This window comes from Lissotriton helveticus, chromosome 3_1, assembly GCF_964261635.1.
Source record: "Lissotriton helveticus chromosome 3_1, aLisHel1.1, whole genome shotgun sequence".
Classification (NCBI taxonomy): Eukaryota; Metazoa; Chordata; class Amphibia; order Caudata; family Salamandridae; genus Lissotriton; species Lissotriton helveticus.
This window is the reverse complement of record NC_136061.1, coordinates 1950370231-1950383557: the sequence shown is the minus strand read 5'-3', so window position 1 is coordinate 1950383557 and position 13327 is coordinate 1950370231.

Here is a 13327-nt window from a genome sequence, read left to right as displayed (position 1 = left end):
ACTAGTGTTGGTACTGTCCTGCTATTGCGTGCATCCTTGGGTTCCAGGGCGGGGCGGTGGGGTGACACTGCTCATTGTTTGCTGCTGCTGCGCGGGTGCGGGTGGGGCGGGTGGGGGCCTGGGGGGGGGGGGGGATGGGTGCTTGACCGTGATCAGCACTGTGATGGCTACGTTTAAATTTTGTACCTGGAATGTCCGGGGCATGCACACACCCTCACGCAGATACCAGGTATATTCCTACCTTAAAAGGCACCAGATTCAGATTGCACTGCTCCAAGAGACACACCTAGTTGCCACAGAGGTAGCCACACTTCGCCGTAAGTGGAGGGGTCAGATATTTGCCACAACCTTCTCGGCATTTGCGAGAGGGACCTTGATCTGGGTCCGGCCCGGGGTTCCGTTTGCACTAACACACAGCAATATTGACACTGAGGGACGCTACGTCTTCATACAGGGCAGACTTGACGGGCAGCAGGTAGTCATAGCCTCCATCTACGCTCCTAATGTGGAACAGGGAAAATTTTTCACACGACTGTCGGCGACGATAGCGTCATGGCTGGACGTACCCTTGATAATGGGCGGGGATTACAACTGCGTGCTAGACGCTTCCCTTGATCGCTCGTCCCTCCCGGTAGCGATCGCCCCGGTACAGGCGACGTCCAGGGCCCTCCTTGACTGGGCAACACAATGGAACTTACAGGACGCATGGCGCGTCAGGAACCCCACCGCCCGGGTATACTCCTACTACTCGGGAGCCCATTCCCTACATGTCAGGTTGGACAGATTCATGCTGTCCCGTGACCTGCTCCCCTCTGTGTCTGACACCGACTACCTAGGCCGGACACACTCCGACCATAACCCGCACACGCTAGTATATGGATGGAAACGCCCACGCCCGCCCGTACCAACGTGGCGCCTGCAACCGGATCTCCTACTTGGCACTCCATTCCGAGAGGAAATCTCCGGGAAGATCTTACAGTACTTCGAGGACAATATTGGCTCGACCTCCTCCCCGAGAACCGAGTGGGACGCCTTTAAAGCGGTGACCCGGGGTAGCTGCCTCGGTGTCCAAGCAGGCTTGCGTAGGCAAGTGGAGAAAGATCTGCTGCGGGCGGAAGAGGCTCTGTTGGATAAAGAACGGGAAACAGTGGGGGGAGATGATGCCCACCTCATCTCGGCCAGAGCGGACCACGCTGCTTTGCTGGAGCGCCTAAAGAACATCAACTTCGCTGCTCATTCCGCACGCACCCACAATACGGGAGACAAGCCTGGCAGGCTACTGTCATGGTTGGTACGACAGGACACGCACTCTGCATCGATCCTATCCATCCGTACACCCCAGGGCGTTGAGGTCTATACCCAGACACAGATCCATGATGCGTTCACGTCGCATTACAAATCCCTGTACAGCTCGCGGCTACGGGCCACGGTGGTGGAGATCACAGACTATCTGGTGTCTTTACAGCTCCCGACTGCTACCACTGCCCAACAGGCCGAACTAGGAGCAGCGCTTACTGGTGAGGAGTTGCGTGAGGTGACTTTCTCCCTCTCCAATTGCAAAGCGCCGGGCCCTGACGGGCTCCCGGCGGAGTTTTACAAGGCCTACTCCCTGGTATTAATACCGGAACTGCTGAAAATGTATGGGGCAGCACTGGAAGACGCTGAACTCCCGGCGTCCCTGAACGAGGCTAACGTGGTCTCCCTGCTGAAACCGGGTAGAGAAGCGAGCGACCTCGGCTCCTATAGGCCGTTGGCGCTCCTCAATACCGATTACAAAATTCTTGCAGCGGCCTTGGCCCGGAGACTAGCGCCACTGGTCCCCACTCTGGTACACTCTGATCAGAATGGCTTCGTACCCACACGGAGCACGTCCTACAATTTACGCCGTTTTTTCAGAATCCAACGTTATGCGACCCTAGCCTGGCCTCGCTCGGGATGCATCGTACTTGATTTGGAAAAGGCGTTCGACTCGGTGGAGTGGCCATACCTCCTCCGAGTCCTCGAGAAATACGAACTGGGGGACGCTTACGTACAGATGGTGGGACTCCTCTACCAGGCCCCAGAGGTCCGGGTCCGGACTGGCCGGTTGTTCTCGGACAGGATCCGCATCGGGAGAGGTACCAGGCAGGGCTGCCCCCTCTCCCCCATATTATTCGCCTTAGCGATGGAGCCGCTGGCCGAGATGCTCCGCAACTCCGGAGACGCCTGGGGCATACCGCTGGCGGATGGCACCCACTCGGTGTCTCTATATGCCGACGATTTGTTGCTATATGTCAGAGATCTCACACAAATACCAGCGGCAATCTCGGACATATTTCGGATATTTGGCGACATATCGGGGCTCCGTGTCAACTGGGCCAAATCGGGGACCTATGCGTTCGGTAGCGAGACGCCGCAGTGTGATGTGCGCATGATGGGGGAGACGCTCCGATGGCACCCGACGGTATTTCGGTACCTTGGGATATTCATATACCGAGACCCCGTAAACCTCCTGGAGGGGAATCTAATAAGAGCCATTTCCTCGCTTACGGCCCAGGTCACATTCTGGAATTCCCTCCCGCTCAATGTGCCCGCCAGAGTGGCGCTGACCAAGATGATAATGCTTCCCCGGCTTCTCTATTACTACACCAATCTGCCAGTGTATGTGCCGGCGCGCATCTTTAGAGAACTGGACTCCCTCACCAGACGCCTCATCTGGAATAAGGGGAGGCCCCGGGTAGCACTAAAGACTCTGTTTGCACCCACGGACGCTGGAGGCCTAGCGGTTCCCAATCAGGAACTCTATTACTTGGCAGCACAACTACAGTGGGTTGCCTACTGGCTGAGCGGTAAGAACTTAGTGGACACAGCCACGGCCGATACCATCCTATCTCCCGTACAGGCGCTCGCCCTCTTCCACCCGTTGGCGCGGGGCCGCCCCCCACGCAGGTCCTTGTAGCAGTGGCGAAGCGGTGCCTCGTGCGGAGCCTTCGGCTCACCAAACAAACGGTGCCCTATGCCCCGAACCTGCCTCTGCTGTGGACGCCCCTGGGTGCAGGCACGCTGTCCTCGGCCGAACTACGCAGCTGGACTGCGGTGGACTTGGACGACCTGGGCGGCCTGTACAGCGACGGAGAGCTGTTGCCCTTCGAGACCTTGGCCACGGACACAGAGCTGCCGGTGGGGCAATTTCTGACACACGCCAGACTCCTACGTGAGTTGACAAAGGCGTGGGGTGACCTCAGTCACGAGCCGTCCACACACCTACTCATCCAATACCTGCACGTGATGGGAGATGGTTCACACCTTGTACATTGGCTTGCGCAGGCCTTACACAGCCACACGCAATTTTCCTCTCGGAGATTGAGGGACAAGTGGATGGCCGACCGTGGCACGGACTGGACAGACAACCAGTGGAATGCTATTCTAGCGGGCGCCAGGGTCGTCCCCCGCAATGCGCGATTCAAGATTATACAGTATTACATCATCCACCGGGCATATCTATCTCCAGACAAACTGAATCGTTACTTCGGACTCACTTCCTCGGCGTGTCCCAGATGCAGCCTCCAAGACTCGGACCTCCTGCATGCACTCTGGAGCTGCGCTCATCTTACCTTGTACTGGTCTGCGGTCGCGGACATGCTGACGGCGGCCACGGGCGAAACTCTTCCCAAGACTTGGGAAGTGTGCCTCTTGGGACTCTACAGGAGGACCAAACAGACCAAGATGCGGGCGCGCTTTTGGGATTTAGGACTGATCACGGCCAAGCGTCTTATCACACGACGCTGGAAGAGTGCCGACCCACCGCGCCCTACGGACTGGCGCCGCTCTTTTGCCACCTGGGCATGTGCGGAGAGTGTGTCACTTCACAGGGAGGAAACCGCTGGACTCCGGAAATACCCGATCGCCCAAGACTGGGACGCTGCCCTGATTGCGTATCACCACGCATGCACACAAGCCGAAATAGAGTGCCGTCCCGTTGCGACATAGGGAGGGCTCCATCGACTGCTGTCCGCACCCAACACGGGCTCCGCCGCCCCTTTCCTTCTCCCCTCCTCCCCTTTGCCCCCCCCTTTCCCCCCCCCCCTCCCCCCCCCTGTCTTCCCCTCCGCTCCGCGCGCCCCCTCCCCCCCCCCCCCGGTGGCCGAGACCGTGTGTGGTGGAGACATCCCCTGCCGCGTTTGCCCTCCTGCTGCTCGTGCCCCCCCCCCCTTTTTGCCTCGCAGCCGCGGCGACGCCGCTTCCTCACTTGTCCCCGCCCCTGCGTGGCCCATATCGGATGCACCACACACAGTTAGGATCCTGGGTACACTACCACACACACGAATACTAGTCCAACAGTTTTTTTGAATGTTTTTCCCTTCCCCCTGTTTTAGACTTCCCAGTTCACTCTTTGGTTGACACAGAGGCCGATTATACTGTACCCCTAATCATGCCCGACCACACCTCCTCGTCTATATCTCACATGGAGCTGCTTCGATGCGTTCGGGACTGGGGAGCGGACACCCAGCGACCCATGACCCATGGGAAGGTATACTGTTGCCTCTATCCTCTGCTGCATTGTACAGGGAACTCAATTTCATGCACTGACTGTGGACTTTTCTTTTTTTGAACACGCTGGGCCCTTTCTGCAGTGCTGCGAACTGCGGGCACTGCACCATGAGTCACTCCCTGGCACAGTCACTTATGTACCACTGCATTTCTACCAGCAACTGTTTATTTTCACTGATGTATAACTGCTGTGTTAACATGTGCAATCTGCTAGGTACTGTTTGTGGCAATAACCCGTTGTTCTGACACTGTATGTATACATACTGGCTTATCTGTGAATTTAAATAAAGTTTGGGACCATTGGTCTTAAAAAAAAAAAAATGAGGGCACTCCCTGACAAACTCTGGTGGCCAGTCTTTTTCAGCTAGAAGGATATCATAGCCCTTGGAGAGATTATCCCAAAATAGTCCCCTTATTTTCCTAGTCTTATCCCCCTCTATACGCAATGTTATTTCGTATATTTTGTGAGGTTTGCTAACTCTGGTGTCCGCAGTTTCCACTTGAAGATATTCATTCGTGTCCACTGTCTCCAGATGATTCATAAGGACTTTGCGAGCTATGCTCACTTCTGCTGCACTGTCTAGCATTGTCTGAGCCCATTCTCCGTTTTTCAGTTGTGTCCTCAGTATTCTCGGCATTGTTAACTACCTTGATACTGGCTACCTTCTTTTTTGGAAATTGTAATTTCTTTTTTAGCTGAGCAGGTTCCTTGTCTTTGGACTTGGTGTGCTCTTCTCTTTGTTCTGATCGTCCTCTTCTTTCCGATTTCTGCGAGGAAGTCTGAAAAGATTGAGAGGGACGTGTATCAATGTCTTGATATCTATCAGGCTTTTTTATATTATCCCTATTTCTAAGGTTATATCTTTTCCCAGAGGGGTCACTCTGGGGTGACCTGTGTCTTTGGTTCGGAGATTTCTCTCTTCGCCTAGGAGACCTTCCTCTGGACTGGAATTTCTTTTCTTTAGGATTGGACTGTTTGTTTCCATCCCAGTTCTTTTTTGGTGAATTATTATTAAAAAATATTTTTTCTGGACTTTCAGTCAGTTGTGGTTTTACTGGTATTCCACCTAAACTATCTCTGCCTAGTTCCTCATAGGATTTTTCTATGATTCTGGCAATTTCAGCTGGTTGGTCTGCTATATCTGTCTCTTTTAACCTCTGGCGGATCGCCACGTTTGCTGCTTCACCTTTTATGTTGGCTAATAATATAGCCGAGACCTGCTTGAAGTCTTTCAGTAATTTCATACCAAGAGTTAAAGCGGGTTCAGGACCATATTCATCTTGAATTTGTTTTAGCACATCTGGTATTACCGAAATGGATGGAACACCGTGCGTTTTTGTGTAGATGGAAGCAAAGACTGTACCCCAAGTGTCACAGTCCTCAATGTGTGGTGCGATTCCCATTGGAAGGCAGATAGTCAGAATCCTGTGCTTTTCTAGCGGGGTGGTGTCAGGAAACACCGCCTCAATTTGGGTAATTTTCTGTGCCAACCAGAATGGTATTTGTTCCCGTTTAGCCGGTACTTTACCTAGGCAGGATTGGATGTTCTGTGGTGTAATTTTATTTGTGTTCCCCTGGTGAGGGGTCAGCTGTGGAAGTTTAATCGCTGGCTGAATTGTTGAAGTCCGCATCACATACTGAACTAATTGTCTATGAATTTTTATTAATTGTTTTAGCTGTGTTAACAGCTCTGCTACAGACATCCCATTGATGTCTGGATGTGGTGTGTATCCGGCTAGGACCGGCCACGTTGCTCCTGGTCTACCTAAAGGACCGAGCCTGGTGATGTGATTGTTATGTTTTAGGGCGCCATCAAATAAGAGCAAATGCTCTTGGAATTTGAGTGGTACTTCCACCTCCTCGAAAGGAGTGTACTCATTAGGAGGTTCCTCTATTTTGTAATAGTGGAAGTACTTTGTTACAGCATTTGCTGCTGGAAAATGTATCCATGAATAGTATACCTCTGTCTGCCGATATTCGTGTGCCTCAATTACGAATATGACTGTGCCACCTCTGGGTGTCAGTCCATTTTCTATAAGTTTTAGGGTTATAGATCTCCTTTTGATGACCGGGATGAGTATTATATCCCCGTCCGCATCTAGTGCTGCAGCATCAGCCGCTGCGAGTTCAGCTGCTAATCTAACTGCCTCTCTTTCTTCTTCATTGTCTGACATTTTACTGTCCTGAAGGTTATTTCTTTTGTTTGCAGATCAGGTTTCTTATGGAAACAAAGATTAGATGCACAATATTTTGGAACTGTTTATCCTTCAACGTTGACTTATACCAAGAACCATACATAGGAGTTCCCTCCTGCGAGGTCTGGCGGATATAACCTTTCACCCACTCCAGACGTCTTTGGAGTATTTGGGAAAAGGGGTCTGAGTGAGAAAGCACGACTGAGTTACTCTAAATGTCTTACGTGAGTTTTATCGCCCTTTCCAAACGCGTTGGGCGCCATGTAGTGTAGTTCCTATCATCCCAATAGGCTCTGCGCATTGGAATAATACCTACAGCAGTAAAGGCCTAGGCCAGACGTTAACTAGGTCTACTACTGTCGATACTAGACTTAAAGTTTTGGGTTTGCCAGCTTAGCTCAGAGTTCACTAGAAACTTTCTCGAATGTTCAAGGAGGACTTAACTTCCCTGATTAGACAAGAAGGGATTTAGTTTCTGACAACCATAGAACATGACAACTTTGCTCTCCCCTAATCAAGAGTAAATCTCGAGAGTCGTGTGAACAAAAGGCAATTTATTTTACTCAGTCAGTACGTGCATTCTTAGTCTCATCAGAATGTAGAGAAAAGGAAGAGACGGGCGTGTTCAATAAAAAGGTGTTATTTATTGATCAGTCTCTTTTCTCATACAAGAGAAATGGATCGATATTATTGCAATACTTATAGCTAAGTAAAGTGCATACATTAAAAGCAATAGTATAAAATAATACTGTAAAAACATTGATATGGTTTCTAAGCCATATGATGTTTTAAAATGAATAAAATATATTACATACACATATATACATTTGACTAAACGTACTCAACTGGTGTTTCTAAATACGCCTACCCCGTGTACCTGACCTAAGCCTAATACGAGGGCGGGAATAGAAAGTTACAGTTTAAGTTAAGTTTGTTTTTGCCAAGTGAATAACTAAAGAATTCTCTGTGAGGGGTTATTCAGTTCTGTACCTGGAAGTTAGGATGAATGAGGAATGGTATCTCTCTCTCTGGTCTTGATATTCCAGGCTGCCTGCGAGGGCTGCCCAGAAACGCCGGTGCTGGATTCTCGGCAGGAGAAAGCAGCGCGTCTCTCAGCGCGTCAGGAAGGCGGGGCTGCTGCCAGCGGGGTCTGCTCTGCTCTTGGCTTCGGCAAGTATGGCTGCTCCGTCTCGTCACCACGCGTGTGTTTGCATAGGGCAAGATCGGTAATATTTATACCTTTAAGGTGCCGAGATTGACGTAAGGATGGACATAGATACGTCAATAAGGATGTCATACGACTTGCTCGTTAGCACATTCTTTTACTGAAGTTCTCTGTGAAATCAAAACAATGGCCGCAGGGTTTTGCCCAGGTTGTCATAGGTTTGATTTGTTATGAGAACTCCGTATGCCTTATCAGGGGCTGGAGGAATATCGCTTGTCTAATTAGATCGCAAGCGTTATGACCTAATCAGATAACACGTTCCTGTGCCGTAGTGTGACTGCGTCAGATAACGGTATCTGCATCATGGGGGTTTTCTGCCTCATGGGCTGACTGCTAGTTAACTTGTTGGTTTGTTTAACTAGAATAGGGTCAGGAATAGGGGGATCGATTCAGAACCTATAGGAATACATGACAGCAGCGCCCCGCACTCTACAGCGCCCCGCACTCTACAGCGCCCCGCACTCTACAGCGCACCGCACTCTACAGCGCACCGCACTCTACAGCGCACCGCGCTCTACAGCGCCCTGCGCTCTACAGCGCCCCGCAGCGCCCTGCACTCTACAGCGCCCCGGGCTCGACAGCGCCCCGTGCTCTACAGCGCCCCGCGCTCTACAGCGCCCCGCTGTGCCCTGCACTCTACAGCGCCCGCACTCTACAGCGCCCCGCACTCTACAGCGCACCGCACTCTACAGCGCACCGCACTCTACAGCGCACCGCACTCTACAGCGCACCGCACTCTACAGCGCCCCGCACTCTACAGCGCCCCGCGCTCTACAGCGCACCGCGCTCTACAGCGCCCCGCAGCGCCCTGCACTCTACAGCGCCCCGGGCTCGACAGCGCCCCGCGCTCTACAACGCCCCGCGCTCTACAGCGCCCCACAGCGCCCCGCACTCTACAGCGCCCCGCACTCTACAGCGCTCCACACTCTACAGCGCACCGCACTCTACAGCGCACCGCAGCGCACCGCACTCTACAGCGCACAGCGCTCTACAGCGCCCCGCGCTCTACAGCGCCCCGCAGCGCCCTGCACTCTACAGCGCCCCGGGCTCGACAGCGCCCCGCAGCGCCCCGCACTCTACAGCGCCCCGCACTCTACAGCGCCCCGCACTCTACAGCGCCCCGCACTCTACAGCGCCCCACAGCGCACCGCGCTCTATAGCGCCCCACGTACTACAGCGCCCCGCAGCGCCCTGCACTCTACAGCGCCCCGGGCTCGACAGCGCCCCGCGCTCTACAGCGCCCCGCGCTCTACAGCGCCCCACAGCGCCCCACACTCTACAGCGCCCCGCACTCTACAGCGCCCCGCACTCTACAGCGCCCCGCACTCTACAGCACCCCGCATTCTACAGCGCCCCGCATTCTACGCGCGCCCCGCACTCTACAGCGCCCCGCACTCTACAGCGCCCCACACTCTACAGCGCCCCGCACTCTACAGCGCCCCGCACTCTACAGCGCCCCGCACTCTACAGCGCCCCGCACTCTACAGCGCTCCGCACTCTACAGCGCTCCGCACTCTACACCGCGCTCTACAGCGCACTGCACTCTACAGCGCCCGCACCGCAGCCTACAGCGCACCACAGCGCCCCATACTCTACAGCGCCCCGCACTCTACAGCGCAACGCGCTCTACAGCGCAACACACTCTACAGCGCAACGCACTCTACAGCACTCTACAGCGCCCCGCATTCTACAGCGCCCCGCACTCTACATCGCCCTGCACTCTACAGCGCCCCGCAGCGCCCCGCACTCTACAGCGCCCCGCACTCTACAGCGCCCCGCACTCTACAGCGCCCCGCACTCTACAGCGCACCGCAGCGCACCGTGCTCTACAGCGCCCCGCACTCTACAGCGCCCCGCAGCGCCCTGCACTCTACAGCGCCCCGGGCTCGACAGCGCCCCGCACTCTACAGCGCCCAGCACTCTACAGCGCCCCGCACTCTACAGCGCCCCGCACTCTACAGCGCCCCGCACTCTACAGCGCCCCGCACTCTACAGCGCCCCGCACTCTACAGCGCTCCGCACTCTACAGCGCTCTGCACTCTACAGCGCTCCGCGCTCTACAGCGCACTGCACTCTACAGCGCCCGCAGCGCACCGCAGCGCACTCTACAGCGCACCGCAGCGCCCCATACTCTACAGCGCAACGCAGCGCCCCATACTCTACAGCGCAACGCGCTCTACAGCGCAACGCACTCTACAGCGCCCCGTGCTCTGCAGCACCCCGCACTCTGCAGCGCCCCGCGCTCTGCAGCGCCCCGCACTCTACAGCGCCCCGCACTCTACAGCGCCCCGCACTCTACAGCGCCCCACACTCTACAGCGCCACGCACTGCGCCCCGCACTCTACAGCGCCCCGCACTCTACAGCGCCCCGCACTCTACAGCGCCCCGCACTCTACAGCGCCCCGCACTCTACAGCGCCCCGCACTCCACAGCGCCCCGCAGCGCCCTGCACTCTACAGCGCCACGCACTCCACAGCGCCCCGCAGCGCCCTGCACTCTACAGCGCCCCGCAGCGCCCTGCACTCTACAGCGCCCCGCAGCGCCCTGCACTCTACAGCGCCCCGCACTCTACAGCACCCCGCACTCTACAGCGCCCCGCACTCTACAGCGCCCCGCACTCTACAGCGCACCGCAGCGCCCCATACTCTACAGCGCCCCGCACTCTACAGCGCAACGCACTCTACAGCACTCTACAGCGCCCCGCACTCTACAGCGCCCTGTGCTCTACAGCGCACCCACTCTACAGCGCACCACGCTCTCAGCGCCCCGCAGCACCATGCACTCTACAGCGTCCCGCGCTCTACAGCGCCCCGCAGCGCCCTGCACTCTACAGCGCCACGCACTCTACAGCGCCACGCACTCTACAGCGCCACGCACTCTACAGCGCACTCTACAGCGCCCCACACTCTACAGCGCCCGCACTCTACAGCGCCCCGCAGTGCCCCGCACTCTACAGCGCCCCGCACTCTACAGCGCACCGCAGCGCCCCGCACTCTACAGTGCAACGCAGCGCCCCGCACTCTACAGCGCCCCGCACTCTACAGCGCCCCGCACTCTACAGCGCCCCGCACTCTACAGCGCCCCGCACGCAGAAACTTTTACAAATAATAGAAATCCCACCATCGACAGTAGTCAATTTATCCACGAAAGTATTGACAAGGGATGAGGAATCTGTCCTCAATCTAGGTTTAAAATGTGTTCCCAGTCAGCAAACATACAAGGCAGCTCCAATAATATCCTATTGGCGAGCTAGTCCTGGCAATAATGAAGAACGAAATTAGCAGTATTTCACTATCATGACATGTAATACATACCTACACATGTCCCACCTTTAACATACACTGCACCCTGCCCCTGGGAGTGTCTTGGGCCTACCTTAGGGGTGTCCAACATGTAGTAAAAGGGAGGCTTAGGGCCTGGCAAGAGACTGCACTTGCCAGGTCGACTTGGCAGTTTAAAACTGTACTCAAAGGCACTGCAATGGTAGGCTGGAGACACGTTTACAGGGGTGCTTATATGGTTGGCACAATCACTGCTGCAGGCGCACTAGATGCATTTGATTTACAGGCCTTGGGCACACACAGTGCACTTTACTAGGGACTTACCAGTAAATCAAATATGCAAATTATGGAGAACCCAGCAGAATTTAAAATGACAGAGGTAGCATTTGCACTTGAGCACTGATTAGCAGTGGTAAAGTGTACGGAGTACATAAAACAGCAAAAAAGAAGTCCAGCATAACATCAAAAATACAGGTGGTAGAGCAAAAAGACAGAGGAAAACACGTCAAGGATGCCAGGTCTTGCAACTGCTTAGAGATCTTTGAGTGATGACAGGTCACATTGCCTCTCTCTCATCGTCTCATGACCCCAAAAGACAGAGGTCAGTCGCAGGTGTCTAGGGATAATTGGTGCACCTGAGCCCACTACAAGAGAGCGCTTCGATCCACGAGAATCCACTGCAATAATCAATCTAAATTACACCGCGCTGTGTTTGTTTACACTTCCTCTCTCGGGTGGGTTCTTTTCAGATGTGATCCCATTTGTAGCTCAGCAGACAGCAGCTTACCCTGACAGAGCAAGAGAAGGATGATCCGCACTCTGCTGCTTTTGGTCCAGCTCTCTCATTTATGTGTATTTTGTTGCCTGCGAGTGTTGTTTTTGTTATCACAGGAGAGGGGCTTGGCCTGATTCTACTCCCCACTACGAGCAAGGAGCCACGTGAATATCACCTGTGTATGTCCATTACGAAGTGATGCTAGAACACGTTTTATTTTAAAAATGGATTAGGCCCCAGAAGGTGTTCAAACAATTTCGAGGCATGGTGCTCATCTTCTCAGCATGAGAAGGATGAAATGCTGAGCCGAACCTGCTTTGATTCCAAACTAGTAGCCATTAGGTTGCAGTTGCATCATTGTAACAGGTGCATCAACCAACTGAGCTAGCTTGAAAAATTCCGGAGTGCAAACATACTAGATTAATAATGTAAGGTTCCTTTTGTAACACCTGCTTAGGACAGCTGCTAATCACCAAACATCTGATGCAGAGACACACATTTTTTCCTTGACTGAAGCAACTATAACGATGATGCATATGTCATAAGTACATAGAAAGCTCACGAAAGTAAGCATGTGATGCTGAACATTTAAAAACATGATGGAATAACAATCTAGTATTTTAGCTATTCATCTTAACAAGACCAATGCATTGAACACCGTTACGTTGGCTGATAAAAGCGCATTTTATTTACAGTAGTCTAAAAGAGCAAAACTGCAGGGAAATGACCACTATACAAAATAAAAATAGCACTACTCTGCGCGCTGCCACTCCCGTGCACCATTTTAATTATGAAGACCCGGCCCGCCTCCAGTGCGTACCACTACCAACTATTTAATTAATTTTAAAAAGACTCAGGCCAGGCCGGTAGGGCGTGCGCACCACGGCACCATAATTAATGTTTATAGGCCGGGGCCCGTTACCATCCGTCCCTGGCGTGCGTTGCGCACTGTAACTATTATAATATAGGCTTGCCTGCTTGCTTGCTTCAGCAGCAGCCGAGGGCAAATGGAGCAGGCGAGGAAGCAACAGGGGTTGGGGGGCTGGTTGAGTGCAAGGGCGAACCCAATATGGAGGGAAGCGGCACACAGGCAAGAACAGAGAGCAACACTGAGTGCGGCCCCGGGAGCAAAGAAGTACAGAAGCGAGAAAGCATGTTCTATAGGAGGGACAAACACGAGTGACAAGTTGGGACATAAATAAGAAGCAGGCAAATGCGCGACAGGAAAGCAACTAATTAGTGCACGCAGCAGGCCTGGAGGCAGGCAGCCAGCAGCAGCCCTGCCCCGCCGGTCGGTGACGGAGACGGAGTGACAGACTC